Source organism: Phascolarctos cinereus, unplaced genomic scaffold (genome assembly GCF_003287225.1).
Source record: "Phascolarctos cinereus isolate Bilbo 61053 unplaced genomic scaffold, phaCin_HiC Scaffold_10;HRSCAF=463, whole genome shotgun sequence".
In the NCBI taxonomy this organism is placed as follows: domain Eukaryota; kingdom Metazoa; phylum Chordata; class Mammalia; order Diprotodontia; family Phascolarctidae; genus Phascolarctos; species Phascolarctos cinereus.
The window spans coordinates 197,411-213,468 of NW_027555267.1; positions in this window are offsets into that span (position 1 = coordinate 197,411).

Genomic DNA, 16,058 nt, shown 5'->3' on the forward strand with positions numbered 1-16,058 from the left:
GAGGGGACCCCCCAATGCTCTGAACCCAATATCAGAAACCCCCTCCTCTCCCTCCTTCCTTCTCTCTTTGCTCTGGAAGAGGCTAGCCCCACCCTGCAGTGACATCACTGGGTGGGTGGGGGGCCCCCCTGCTATCTTCTACTAAGGGTGAGTTTCTTTGTCTATGGAGGAGGCTGTAAGTAGGATGGGCAGCTAGAGGTCTGCTTGCCCCTCACTCACTTCCCTTCCTTTTCTCCTCCATGCCCCTCCCCTCAGTTACCCCCATCTTCTAGACTGACGGATCCTGAGGGTCCTACTAATGTCTATGTGTCTGTGAGTCAGCAAAGAGATCCCCGCAATCCCTCTCTGATCAGCCACTCAATTCTCCCTCAGTCTGTGAGCTGAAAGCTCTGGAAGCAGCTGACACCCCTGGGCATGCCTGGACTAGGGCTGGGACTGAGCTTTTCTCTCATCACAGTCATAGACTTTTCTTTCTGACCTTCTTTTATTTATTTATTGTTTTAGGCATTGGGATTAAGTGACTTGTGTAGGGTCACACAGTAAGTGCCACATGTTTGGTTGAAGGCCAGATTTGAACTCAGGTCCTCCTGACTTCAGGGCTAGTGCTCTATCGACTGCATGACCTACCTGCCCCCAACTAATGACCTTCTAAGTTGTCTTTGGCATTCATGAATTGAGAAATCTGGTAACTGCCACAGCTTCCTGTGATTCAATCTTCTGAGGGCTGCTCCAGGTTCACTGAGGCCTATTTTACCTGCATGCCCATGCTGAACTATATTCTTCTCCCTGCCTGGTGCAATATACCTTTCTGATCAACCATCCAAGTTGTCTTGGGCTGGAAATTTGTTTCACTCTGTCTTTTTGTGGGTTCTTCTGTTTTAGAATTTGTTTAGAGTCATTTTTACAGGTATTTGCAGGGGTTTGAGGGACAGCTCAAGCAAATCACTGCTTTTACTCTGCCATCTTGGCTTCGCCACCACAACATGTTATTAATTATTAATAAACAAGGGCAAACTGTTTATATCCCTACAAAGGAATATGACACCTGTAACTCTTGAGAACTGTATTGTTATTAAACCAAATTAAATGGGTATACATAATGTGGGTGGGTATAAGTTGACTTTGATGTAATGATAAAAAAAAATCTAATCAAGTGGGTTAAATGGATCCAAGTAAGTGGATTAGTCTGATCTAAGAAAAATGTACTTAGAGAAAAAGAAAGAAGGAGGCAGACAAGGGTAAATTACATTACAGGAAAAGGCACAAAAGCCTATTACACTAGAGGAAAAGAAGAGAGGGAGATGAGCATTGTTTGAACCTTATTCTCATCAGATTTGGCTCAAGAAGGGAATAACATGATCAGTTAAATATAGAAATCTAACTTGCCCTATAGACAGTAGGAGGGAAAAGGGGAAAGAAAAGGGAGGAAGGATAGAAGGAAGAGTAGAAGTAGTAAGTGTAAAGGGAAAGAAAAGGGAAAGGGCTAATAAAAGGGAAGAGGGACTGAAAGAGGCGGTGGTCAAAAGTAAAACACTAGTGAGAAGGGGAAAGGAGAAAGCAGAAAGAAAAGCACAAATGGGGGGAATAAAAAAAGAAATTAAAGCTATCTGTAATCATATGAAAAAATGCTCTAAATCACTATTGATTAAGAGGTGTAAATCTAAAGGACTCTGTGGTACCACATCACACCTAACAGATTGGCTAACATGACAAAACAGGAAAATGATAAATGTTGGAGAAGTTGTGGGAAAATTGGAACACTAATGCATTGTTGGTGAAGTTGTGAATGAATCCAACCATTCTGGAGAGCAATTTGTAACTATGCCCAAAGGGCTATAAAATTGTGTATACTCTTTGATCTAGCAATACTGTATTCCAAAGAGATCATAAAAAAGGAAAAAGGACCCACATGTACAAAAATATTTATAGCAGTTCTTTTTGTCGTGGCAAAGAATATCGAAATTGAGGGGATGCCCATCAATTGGGGAATGACTGAATAAATTATGGTATGTAATTTTAATTGAATACTATTGTTCCATAAGAAATGAGGAGCAGGTAGATTTCAGAAAAACCTGGAAAGACTTACAGTAAACTGATGCTGAGTGAAATGAGAAGAACTAGGGGAACTTTGTACACAGTAATAGCAATATTGTGTCATGAACAGCTTTGGTAGACTTATCTCTTCTCAGCAATGTAATGATCTAAGATAATTTCAAAAGACTCATGATGGGAAATGTTATCCATATCCAGAGAAAGAACTATGGAGTCCAAATGCAGATCAAAGCATACTGATTTCTCTTGAAATATATATGTGTGTGTATGTGTGTGTGTGTGTGTGTGTGTATACATATACACACACACACACACACACATATATATATATATGTATATATATATATGTATGTATATATATATACATATATATGTATATATATGTATATATATATATATATATATATATATATATATATATATATATATATATATATATATATATATATACATATAGTGGCTCTTTTTTATTGTAGCAGAGAATTTAAAACAAACTGACCACTAACTGGGGAATGGCTAAACAAATTGTATCATAAGAAATCATGACTGACAGATTCAGAGAAATTTTTCAAGATTTCTTCCCCTCTTCACTTTAGCCAAAACAGGACCTTGTGAGCATCTAAGGATCTGGAAGGTTTTGTACTTCTCATTAGCATCTTAGCATCAGCACATCTCCCCAACTGCACAATCAGGAAGATATACTGGACTCATGGCTCTACAAGGAACCCAGAAAATAAACTACATTATGCCTAAGGGTAGCTTATTGATCACCACATGAATTGGAGAAAAGGAGGACTTTGAGCAACCTAGAACTATGTTACTCCTTTGCTTATGTGCTTTAAAAGCTTGAGCCCACTTTTTCCTGGACTCTGTGTGTACTCATGAGAATGTATCACAGATGTTTGGGAGGAGAATGCTGTTCTTAATATATAAATTTAGTAAATACTTTCTGAAAGCTAAAATTAAATTACATTAAAAAAAAAGAGAGAGAGATGCCAAATGAAAATGCCAAGAAATATTGTAGCCATAATCCAAAATTACCAGGTCAAAGAAAATACTGCAAGCACAGTCAGGATTATGCAGGACGCAGGACCTTGCAGCTTCTATGTTAAAAGATCAGAGGGCATGGAATATGATATTCCATAAGGCAAAGGACCTTGGATTACATCCAAGGATCAACTACCCAGGGAAATTGAGCATAATCTTTCAGGGGAGGAGAGGACATTCAATGAAATAGGGGACTTCTAAACTTTCCTGATGCAAAGACCAGAGCTCAACAGAAAATTTGATCTTCAAATACAAGGCTCAAGAGAGGCTATGAAAAGGTAAACAGGACAGAAAAAATAACAACATGCTATTAATAAGGGCAAACAGTTTATATCCCTACAAGGGAAGATGACACTTGTAGCTCTTGAGATCTGTATTGTTATTATGACACTTGAAAGGGACAGAGGGCATGGGTATAACTTGATTTTGATGTGATGATAAAAAAATTAATTAAGTGGTGAAAAATGATTGTACTGGGAGAAGAGGAAAGGGAGGCAGACAAGTGTAAATTACAACACATGAAAAGGCACAAAAACCTATTACAATAGAAGGAAAAAAGGTAGGGAGATGTATTGTTTGAACCTTACTCTTATCAGATTCGGTTCAAAGAGGGAATAACCTAATCAGTTAGGTACAGAAATTTCACTTGCCCTATAGGAAGTAGGAGGAGAAAGGGGAAAGAAAAGGGAAGGGGCTACTAGAAGGGAGGGCAGACTGAGGGAGGCAGTGGTCAGAAGCAAAACCCTAGTGAGGAAGGAAAAGGAGAAGGGAGAGAGAAAAACATAAATGGGATGGGGAGACAGGAATAGGATGGACAGAAAGACACAAATAGTAATCATAACTATGAATGTGAATGGGAGAACTCTCCCATAAAACAGAAGTGGATAGTAGAGTGGATTAAAAACACATTCCTACAATATATTGCTTATAAGAAACACTTTTGAAGCAGAGAGATACACACAGAGTAAAGGTAAAAGGCTGAAGCAGAATTATATTATGCTTCAGCTAAAGTAAAAAGCAGGGGTAGCAATCCTGATCTCAAAAAAGCAAAACCAAAAATAGATCTAATTAAAAGACATAAGGAAGGAAAATACATCCTGCTAAAAGTTACTATAGCCAATGAAGTAATAGCATTACAAAACAACTATGCACCAAGCGATATAGCATCCAAAGTCTTAGAAGAGAAGTTAAGGGAGTTACAGGAAGAAATAGATAACAAAACTATACTAGTGAGGGACCTCAACTTCCTCCTCTGAGAACTGGATAAATCTAACCACAAAATATACAAGAAAGAAGTTAAGGAGATGAATAGAATTTTAGAAAAGTTAGATATGGAAAATTGAATGTGGATCGAAAAGAATATACCTTTTTCTCAATTAATATGGCACCTACACAAAAACTGACCATATTCTAGGGCATAAAAACCTCACAATCCAAAGCAGAAAGGCACAAATATTAGATGCATCCTTTTCAGATCATGATGCAATAAAAATTACATGTAGTAAAGGACATGGAAAGATAGACTAAAAATGAATTGGAAACTAAACAATCGAATCCTAAAGAATGAGTGGGTCAAACAACAGGCAGTAGAAACAATCAACAACTATTATCCAAGAGGATGACAATAATGAAACAACATACCAAAAATCATAAGATGCAGTGAAAGTGGTTCTTAGGGGATGTTTTATTGCTCTGAATGGTTATATGAATAAAATAAAGAAGAGATCAATGAATTGGGCATGCAACTAAAAAAAAACTAGAAGGACAAATTAAAATTACTCAATTAAATACTAAATTAGAAATTCTGAAAATCAAAGGAGAGATTAATAAAAACAGAAATTAATAAAATTATTGAACTAATAAATAAAACTAAGAGCTGGTTTTATGAAAAACAACCAATAAATTAGATAAAATTTTGGTTAATTTGATTTAAAAAAAAGAATGAAGAAAACCAGATTACCAGCATCAAAAATGAAAAGGGTGAATTCACTACCAATGAAGAGGAAATCAAAATACAATTAGGAGCTATTTTGCCCAACTGTATGCCAACAAATTTGACAATCTTAGTGAAATGGATGAATATTTACAAAAATAGACATTGCCCAGACTAATGGAAGAGGAAATAAAATACTTAAATACCCCATCTCAGAAAAAGAAATTGAACAAGCCCTCAATGAATTCCCTAAGAAAAAATCTCCAGGGCCAGAGGGATTTACAAGTGAATTCTGTCAAACGTTTTAAAGAAAAAGCAATCTCAATCCTATACAAAATATTTGGGAAAATCAGTGAAGAAAAGAGTCCTACCACATTCTTTTTGTGACACAAATGTGGTGCTGATACCTAAACCGGGAAGAGCCAAAACAGAGAAAGAACATTATAGACCAATTTCCCTAATAAACATAGATGCAAAAATTTTAAATAAAATATTAGCAAGGAGATTACAGCAACTTATCTCAAAGATAATACACCATAACCACATAGGATTTATACCAGGAATGCAGGGCTGGTTCAATATTAGGAAAACTATCAGCATAATTGACCATATCAACAACAAAACTAACAGAAATCATATGATTATTTCAATAGATGCAGAAAAGGCATTTCAGAAAATACAACACACATTCTTACTAAAAAACACCAGAGAGCATAGGAATAAGTGGAGTCTTCCTTAAAATGAAAGGTAGCACCTATCTAAAACCATCAGCAAGCATTCTATGTAATGGGGATAAGCTAGAAGCATTTCCAATAAGATCTGGGGTGAACCTACGATGTCCATTATCACCACTGTTATTCAATATTGTACTAGAAATGTTAGCATTAGCAATAAGAGAAGAGAAAGAAATTGAAGGAATTAGAAGGGGCAAAGAAGAAACAAAGCTATCACACTTTGCAGATGATATGATGATATACTTAGAGAATCCTAGAGAATCACGTAAAAAACTATTTGAAATAACAAATTTAGCAAAGTTGCAGGCTATAAAACTAAACCACATACATCATCAGCATTTCTATATATTACTAACAAAGCCCAACAGCAAGATACAGAAAGAGAATTTCTTACTTAATGTTACTGTAGACATTACAAAATATCTGGGAGCCTACCTGCCAAAACAAACTCAGGAACTATATGAACACAATTACAAAACACTTTTCAAATAAATAAAGGCAGATCTAAATAAATTGGAAAAACATCAGTTGCTCATGGGCAGGTAAAGCTAATATATAAAAATGACAATTCTACCTAAATTAATTTATTTATTCAGTGACATACCAATCAAACTGCCAAAAAGTTATTTTATAGAGCTAGAAAAAATAATAACAAGATTTATCTAGAAGAATAAAAGGTCCCAAATGTGGAGGGAACTAATGAAAACAAATGCTAGAGAAGGTGGCCTAGCCATACCAGATCTTACACTATATTATAAAGCAACAATCAACAGAACTCCTCAGTAATGGCTAACAAATGGAGTGGTGGATCAGTGGAGTAGTTTAGTACACAAGACACAGTAGTCAATGACTGTAGTGATCTACTCTTTGATAAACCCTAAGACCCCAGCTTCTAGGATAAGAACTCACTATTTAACAAAAACTGCTGGAACACTGGAAAATAGCATGACAGAAACAAGGCATAGACCAACATCTTACACCATACACCATTATAAACCAAATAAAGTCAAAATAGGTACATGATTTAGATACAAAGACTGATGCTATAAGAAAACTTGGAGAGCAAGGAATAGTTTACCTATCAGATCTATGGAGAAGGGAAGAATTTATGACTCAGCAAGAGACAGAGAACATTATGAAGTGCAAAATGAATAATTCTGATTACATTGAATTGAAAAGGTTTTTTTATTGTTTAACATTTTTATTAGTGAGTCAGAAGAAGAGATAGATGAAATGCTTCTCAAATTTGAAGATAATATAAAAGGGTAGTGGACATGTTGGGTAGTAGAATCAGGTACCAAAAAGGTCTTGACAGGCTACAGTGATTTACCACATCATATAAGATGAAGTTTAAGAGGTATAATGTAAAGTTCTATATTTGTGTCAACCTCTTCTCTCCTCTTTCCCCTAATCTCATTCTTATGCTTCACTTACAGATTACCTAGCTGTCTTTTTCAGTGAGAAAATTGAAGCCAGATGATATGAACTCACTCCATCCCCTCCGTTTTTCAAATTTCTTAGCATCATTACCACTCTCTTCCTCCTTCCCTCTATCACATAAGAAGAGGTAGCCCTATTCTTCTTCACTCTCCCTCTTTTTTGGCCTCTTCTCAAGCGTCTGTAAAAAGCTCTGGTTTTCCCAAAACTAAAAGATCCATCCATTGACCCTTCTAACTCAAATTACTATACATTCTGTTTTCTTGGCTCTGTTCAATTCACTTTGCATCACTTCACAAAGATCTTTCCATAGTTCTCTGTACTCATCTCATCTTATCAACCCATCAAAGTCAACTTATACTCACACCCTCCATTACTGTAAGCTCCTTCTAACTGCCCTAATAGAGATATAATTATTAAGAGTTACAAGTATCATCCCCCCCACAGGGATGTAAAGAACATGGTGAATAACTTACATTCTTGCTTTCCTTTTTACCTTTTTATGCCTCTCTTGAGTTTTATATTTGGAAATTGAATTTTCTCTTCCGCTCTGTTTTTTTCAAGAGAAATGTTTCAATGCCCCTAGTTCATTGAATGTCTATTTGCCCCCCTGAAAGATTAAATTCAGTTTTACTAGGTAGTTGGTTCTTGGTTGAAATCCAAGCTCTTTTACCTTCCAGAATACCTTATTCCAACCTCTCTTATACTATGCATATTTACTAGGTGTATACTGTGGCCTTTGGGTATCCACAGTGATAGCAGTAACTTAACCCCTAAATGAAAAAATGTGTCATTGATGCCCTTTAAGGAAACCAACTGAACCCCTTCTTAATGGAGGGGAAGTCCCCAGTAGCTAGCTTATGGTGCGACAAAAACAGGAGGGAGCTCCTAGCTAAAGACCTTCAGCAAATCTTGGTATTTTAGAGAGAATCCCTTCTCTCTGTTCCTGAAGGAAGTGTATCTGGGTGAAACGAAAGTCTTGGGTGACTCCTGAGTGTGCTTAGAGAGCTTTTCCATGGGGAAGCCTACCTTGGCTAGAGCTCCATACAGCACTTGTTTCATATGGACATAACCACAGTAATCCCAATACCACCTCTACAGGCTACAGCCTTGCCTGGAACTCTCAGACTCATCCACCCATCCCTTAGAACCCTCTGCTGCCAAATTAGGGAGAGTATTTCCTGCTTCCCAGTCCCACTCCCAGAAGATAAGCCTTCTTAAAGCAGCCACCCTCTTAGATAGGGCCTAGTGTAGAAAGGCCTTCTCTTGGTTCTGCAACAATGGACAAAAACAGACACTTTCCAAGGATGCTAAGAAAAATCTACATAATGAAGAAGCACAGAGATCAACACGTCCTCATTTAAAAGGAAGGAGAGGATTGAAGGATGTTCTCAAAGTCCATACCAAACAGGTTTCTTGTGGAACACAAATATGTAACACTTTATTTAGTGCTAAAAATCAAGAACGATGTTTTTAATAGCATAGCAAGTGTTCCTAATGTCTAAGCTGCATGGATGAAAAGCTTGCAACATATAGAGACCTAGGTGAAGAACTGAAAACCATGTGGGAACAGCACGAAGAACATGTGACCCCCACAATCCTGCCTCCTCCTAGAATTGTCCTAAAGATGTATTCCTGGAGCCTTGAGTAGATGAATTAACATCCCAATACTTTTATTGAGTTACAAAAGACAGTAATTCTGTGCACTGATCTGAAGAATACTGAACAAAAAAGGATCAATGGCATGATATGTAAACTGCATCAAAAAACTAACAGAGATGAATAATAATGAGAAGAAGAAGAAGAAGAAGAAGAAGAAGAAGAAGAAGAAGAAGAAGAAGAAGAAGAAGAAGAAGAAGAAGAAAGAAGAAGAAGAAGAAGAAACACTTCTATGGTGCTTCGTGGTTTGGAAAGCCATTTGCAAAACATCTCCTTTAAACCTTATGACCACCCTGTAACTTACTTAGCCTAGATATTATTATCACCCTCATTTTACAGATATGAAAAGTGAAGCTTAGAGAGTTTAAGTGGCTTGTCCATGGCCACACAATGAGTAAGGCAGACCTTCAGTCTAGGTCTTGTCCCTCTAATTCCAGGTGTCTCTCCACTGTGCCAATTCACTAACAGGAGGGCAGCTGGTGTTGGAGAGAATAAAACCTCAAATCTGAAAGAGTTTTAGAAAGAAATGTATGAGGGGCAGCTAGGTGGCACAGTGGATAGAGCACCTGCCCTGAAGTCAGGAGGACCTGAGTTCAAATCCGGCCTCAGACCAAACACTTGACACTTACTAGCTGTGTGACCCTAGGCAAGTCACTTAACCCCCAATTGCCTGGAAAAAAAAAAAAAAAAGAAAGAAATGTATGAGGTCCCTTGGTGGAGGAGACTGGGCCAGAAAGGAGGGTGTGGCTCCCTCTTGTCCAGGCTCTGGAAGGTTTATGTTATATAGGATTTAGACCAGGGCACCCACACATGAACAGCGGGGGCAGACACGCTGCCTCCCTTGGTGCCCCACTCTCCCTCACCCTCCCCTGCCCAGATCTTTGTCTCCTCTTCCAGGGAGAAAGGAGGCTGAGCCCCGCCCTTTCCTTAGACCTCCCCCCATACACACACACACACACACACACACACACACACACACACTTCCTTTCTCTGCTTGGGAGGTTGGGAGGAATCCTAATTCCATTCACTACTGGTTTGCAGATGCTGCTGCAGCTACTCTGCTCCTCCCTTTTGTGGAGCCCAGGACACCCCTCCCTCTGCCTCCCCATCCTCTCTTTGTCCTCCCGCTCCCAGTTTGCATAAAGGGGCAGACAACCCCAAGCTGAGCTCAGCTGTGCCCCCACCCAGCACCAGCAGCCTGCCCTCAGGAACCTGGGACCCTGGTCAGCCCTTGGGCCACCTCCACATGGAAGATGCACCTGCGGCCCCTTTCCGTATCTTGTTTGGGTGATGGGGGCAGAGAGGAATGACTGGGGGGTCCTCCCCACTGTTCTGAGCCTGATGTCACAGAGCCTTCTCCTCTCCCTCCGCCATTCCTCCTCTGCTCTGGGAGGAGACTAGCCCCGCTCTACAGTGACGTCACTGTGCCCACCCCTCTCACCTTCTATTACTGGTAAGTCTTTGTCTCTGGAGGAGGATGTGAGCGGGGTGAGCAGCTGGAGGTCCGAGTGCCCCCCACCCACTTTCCTTCCCCTCCACACCCCTCCCCTCCGTTACCTCCATCTTCCAGACTGATCGATCCGGAGGGTCCTGCTAGTACCTAAATGTCTGTGAGTGAGGTGAGTGCCCCCTCCCTGTTCCTGCCTCAGTCTCCCCCTTTCTTCTCCTTTTCTTTTCTTCCCTCCCCCACAAACTTTTCATGAAGCCAAGGCCTTCCCCTCCCCATTTTGCTTCGCTTAATGATCAGGAAGTTGTTTGTAAGGGTGGGTGGAAGGTCCTGGGAGTATGAATACCTTTGTTTATGCCTGTGTTGTGTCTGTAGGTAGGATCATCTGTGTGTGTGTGGTGTGTGTGTGTGTGTGTGTGTGTGTGTGTGTGTGTGTGGGTGGGTGAATGTCTGTGTGAGTGTGTATACGTGTGTATGTATGGGTGTGTGTACTCACGTGTACCTGCTCCTCCTGGGCTGCTTCTACCTGAGGCTTCCTGCCTGCCCAGGCCTTTGTCTGGAGGTCTGGTGCTTGGGGGGTGGTGAAATGGGGCGTGGTGGAGGCCAGCAGGGAGAAGCCTTTGGGGACACTCCCTCCCTTCCCTCCTCCGGTGGATGTTTCCATCCTTTCTTTCTATCCTTGGCTTGACCTTGAGGCTGGGGAGAGAGGGCACACTCTTCCCCTCCCCTTCTCCTGGTCACCTCTTATGTCTGGTGTCCTTTACTTTAATAGTATATTGATTTTTTTTCTGCTTCCACCAGGGCCTGGTGAATAGGGCATTTCATCCACGTACCTTGTTGTGGAACAGAAAGAGGGGACTGTTCCTGAACCTGCAGATCTCTATGATTTACAGCCTGAAAGAAGAGAGTTGTTTTAATGTGCAGTTCTCTCATTATAAGGGATGTGGAGCATTTTGGTTTCACCTTTGTATAGGACACTGAGCCAGAAAGGAGGATGTGGCTCCCTCTTGTCCAGGCTCTGGAAGGCTTATATTATGTAGGATTTAGACCAGGGTACCCACCATGAACACAATGCTTCCCTTGGTTCTCCCCTCTCCTTCCACCCCTCCCCGCCCAGATCTTTGTCTCCTCTTGGCGAAAGAAAGGAGGCTGAGCCCCACCCCTTCCCCAGACCGGCCCTTTCTTTCTCTGCTCTGGGGGTGGTGAGGGATCCAAATCTCATTCACTACTGGTTTGCAGATGCTGCTGCATCTACTGTGCTCTTCCCTTTTGTGGAGCACAGGGCAACCCTCTCCCCACCTTCCCATCCCCTCTTTGTCCTCCCCTTCCCAGTTTCTGTAAAGGGGCCGACTCTCAAGAACTCCATGCTGATCTCAGCTGCTGCTCCCCATCACAGCCCCAGCAGCCTGACCTCTGGAGCCTGGGACCCTGGTCAGCTCCGGGGCCACTTCCAGATGGAAGATGCGCCTGCGGCCCCCTCCCGTAGCCAGTTTGGATGATGGGGGCAGAGAGAAGTGTCTGGGAGGGGCCCTTCACTGCTCTGGGTCAGATATCAGAAACCTCTCCCCTCCCTTCTCCCTTCCCTCTTTGCTCTGGAGGAGGCTAGCCCCGCCCTGCAGTGACATCACTGGGTCGAGATGGGGCGGGGAGGCTGCTGCCTTCTATTAAGTGTGAGTTTCTTTGTCTCTGGAGGAGGATGTGAGTAGGATGGGCAGCTAGAAGTCTCCTTGCCCCTCATCCACTTCCCTTCCCTTTCCCCTCCACGCCTGTCCCCTCCATTAGCCCCATCTTCCATACTGACGGATCCTGAGGGTCCTACTAATGCCTACGGTGTCTGTGAGTCAGGTAAGTGCCCCCTCCCCTGCTCCTGCCTCAGCTTCTCCCTTTCTTCTCCTTCTCTTCCCTTCTCTTCCCCACTTCCCTCCTTTTCATAAATCGGACCTTCGACCCTCCCCAATTAGTGCTCGGGAGGATGTGTGTAAAGGTAAGTGGAAGAACCTGGGTGTATCAGTATTTTTGTTTATGCCTGTGTTGTGTATGTAGGTAGGATAATCTGTGTGTGCCTTTGTGTGACTGCATGAGGAGTGTGCCTGTGTGGACTGCAGGAGGAGGGTGCCTGTGTGAGTGGGTGCTCCTGTGCCCGCTCCCCCAGGGCTGCTTCTGCCTGGGGCTTCCTGCCTGCCTAGGCCTTTGTCTGGAAGTCTGGGGCTTGGCGGGTGGTGAGATGAAGTAGGGTGGAGGTCAGCAGGGAGAAGCTTTTGGGGACATTCCCTCTCTCCTCCTCAGGTGGATATTTCCATCCTTTCTTCTTCCCTTCCTCCCTTCTTCCTATCCTTGGCTTGGCCTTGACGCTGGGGAGAGAGGATACAGTCTAGGAACTCTTCCCCTCCCCTTCTCCTTGTCACCTCTTTTGTTTGGTGTGGTTTACTTTAATGGTATATTGGTTTTTTGTTCTGGTTTCCATCAGGGCCTGGTGAATGGGGCATTTCATCCATTTACCTTGTTGTGGAACAGAAAGAGGGGACTGTTCCCGAACCTGTAGATCTCTACAATTTGCAGCCTGAAAGATGAGAGTTGTTTTAGTGTACACTTCTCTCATCATAAGGGATTTGGAGCATTTTGTCCCAGGGCTATTGATAGCTTGGATTTCTTCCTTTGAAAACATCCCTGTCCTTGGACCTGTTAGAGAATGGTTCTTAATCTTAGAAATTGAAATCAGTTCCTTCTGTATCTTGCATATGCAACAGACCTTAGAGATCTTTACTGCAAGGATGTTTTTCCTCACTTAACTGTTACCTTTCTCTTTTTAACTACATTTGATCTGTGTGTGCAGAAGCATTTCAACTTTATAGAAGCAGAATCATCCACTTTATTTTCCATGATTCTCTGTATTCTTTGTTCTGTCATAGACTCTTGCCCTATCCATCAGTGAGAAAAGTAATTTCCTCCTCACTCCTCTAATTTGCTATTGATTCCCTTTTTATACCTAGTTCGTGTATTCCTTTGTAGTTTAATTTGATAGGTGGTGAGAGGTGTTGATGACCTATCAGATTTCTGACAAACTGCTTTTCCCTTATGACATCTTTTTTTTTAACTTAATAGTGTCTTCCCTCTCCCCCAGTTACTGCCTTTGAATACATTAAACACCATTTTATTTTATTTGTTGGCTTTTGTGCATGGCATACCTGATCTTTTCCACCGATCAACTTTTCAATTTTTAAAAAGTTGAAATTTTTTTCTTGGCAGCTAGGTATTCTGCTGGGCTTGGAGTCCAGAGGAATCATCTCTTTGAGTTGAAATATGGTATCAGACACTTACTAGCTATGTGACCCTGGACATGTTACTTCACCCTGTTTCCCTCAGGTTCTCATCAGTCAAGTGAGCCACAGAAGAAATGGCAAACCACTTCAGTATCTTTGCCAAGAAAGTCTAAATGAGATTAGAAAAAGTCAGACAGGATGAAACAACAACAATAGTTGTTTTCATAATGACAGATTTGTAATATTGTTTGGATCTGCTCCCGATAATCACTAACCTAAACCCCTTTCTTTCCTCCTTCCACCTCCTTTATTATTTCCCTTAAGATATTTGACCTCGTTCTGAATTTTTTTTATGTTTTCTGTTTCTTACGTCACCAGGATATCCCATGTATTCCTCCCTCTCCCTATCCTCAAGAGCCATACCACGTAACAAATCATATTTCTTGTTGTACGGAGGAAAAGAAAAGTGAGTGCAACTGATTGATGCCTTTTAGAAAAGATGGGCAATGGGTAACACCTGTGGACCTTTCACTTATTGGATGGGGTAGGGTGATGGTGTCTTCTCACGTTTCCTTTTCACTCCCACTTCATCTTTGATATTTTGTTAGAGGTACTTTTAAATTTTTGCTGTGTCATTCTTTCCACTTCAGTTGTAGTTACCCAGTATATATACCGGGGTTTTTTTTGACTCTGCTTAATTCACTTTGCATCAGTTCACAAAGGTTTTTCCATACTTCTCTGTACTCATCACACACATCATTTCTTCTTGCATGGGAATAGTATTCCATGCCTTTCATGTTCTTGTCTTGTTCCACATCTTGTTTAGACATTCCCCAGTTGATTAGCATCTACTTTGTTTCCAAATCATAGCTATCAGAAAAAATGTTATTAGAAGTATTTTATAATGTATGGGGACATTTTTCTTATTAATGGCTTCATTGGGGTGTAATGGAGTCTTTGTTTTACAGGCTTTGGACATTTTTCTTTGCAGAATTCCAAATTACTTTTGAAAATGGATGTGTCATTTCACAGCTCCTCCAATAAGGTTTTAGTTTGTATATATCCCTACACCCTTATTTAGGTATCACAAACATGTTTGTGCCATAAAAGGCATTTGATAGGATTCATGCTTTACCTCTTGTTTCAAGTAGTTTATATAGTATTCGGAGGAAATGTTTTTTTAAATGCTTAGTAGAATTCACTTTCACAATTGATCTGGTCCTGGGAATTTTTCCCTAGGAAACTCATGTATGCCTTGTTCAATTTTTCTCCTTTAAGATAGTTTTTTATGTATTGTGTTTCCTCTTCTTTTACCCTGGTCAGCTTATGTTTTTGTAATTATTCATTCATGTCACATAGATTGTCAGTTTTGTTGGCATATGATTGGGCAAGATAACTCATAACATTGCTTTAATTTCATCACCACTGGTTATGGATTTACTCTATCATTTTTGAGACCGGTAATTCAGTTTTCTTCTTTCTTTTCATTAATCAAGTTACCCAATGGTTTATCTGTTTTAGAGCTACTTCTGGGAGTTTGACAGTTTTTGATGGTTCCAAAGTGATGTGATTTGGGGAGAGGTTTGGCCACTGCTTTCCTGGTCTGTGCTCTTGGCATTGCCTAAGAAAAACCACTTATCCTTTGGGAATGTAATGAATCTTGCTCCTCAGGGTACCTGTTCCCTCTTGCCAGAAAGTTCTCCTCTCTGCCCTTGAATTGTGACCTAGAAGCCTGTATAGGCAATGGGGTGTCCAGACAGCTTGCAACTTTTCCCATGGGATAGTTGAAGCTTCCCTTGCTGCCAACATTAAAGGTATTTTACATTCTCTTTGTGGTTATAGGTCCCACTCCCAGACCCTTAAACCCACTGTACATAAAGCAAATAGGGGAGTTCCTAATTCAGGTAGCACAACTAGAGCTTTTCCCGAGGGTGGGTGGTGAATTTAGAAGGGACTGAGAACTTGTAGAACTTCTGTTCACTGAGAAAGAGAACTCTTCTTATCCTTCCTTCCCTGGCCTCCAAGGCAGCCTCCTGGACAGTGGCTTGGCCCCAGTCTTCTAGGATCTCTGAATCCCTCCATCTAGGTGGTTCATTGGTAAGAGCACAAGGCCTGGAGTTAGGAAGATCTCAGTTCAAATCCAGCCTCAAGCATTTCCTAGTTATGTGACCTTGGGCAAGGGCAAGTCAGAGTGTGCCTAGTCAAGCACTCTTTTATCTTTTTAACTACTCAGTAAGACTGAGAGCCCATGTGAATGTGTCTTTGACCTTACAGTATTGTCTGGGTCACTAAGAGGTTAGGTGACTTGACTGTGGTCATGCTGCTAGCATGGCACCAATTCAGGACTTGAACTCTGAGCCCTTCTGACCCTGAAGCTGGCCTTCTATCCTTAGGGTTCAGAAAATCCCTCTTTTGCATCCAGACACAGTTCAAACATTGCATATTCCATGAAGCCTTTCTTGTTTCCAGCTCCTAGTGGCCTGGCTCCC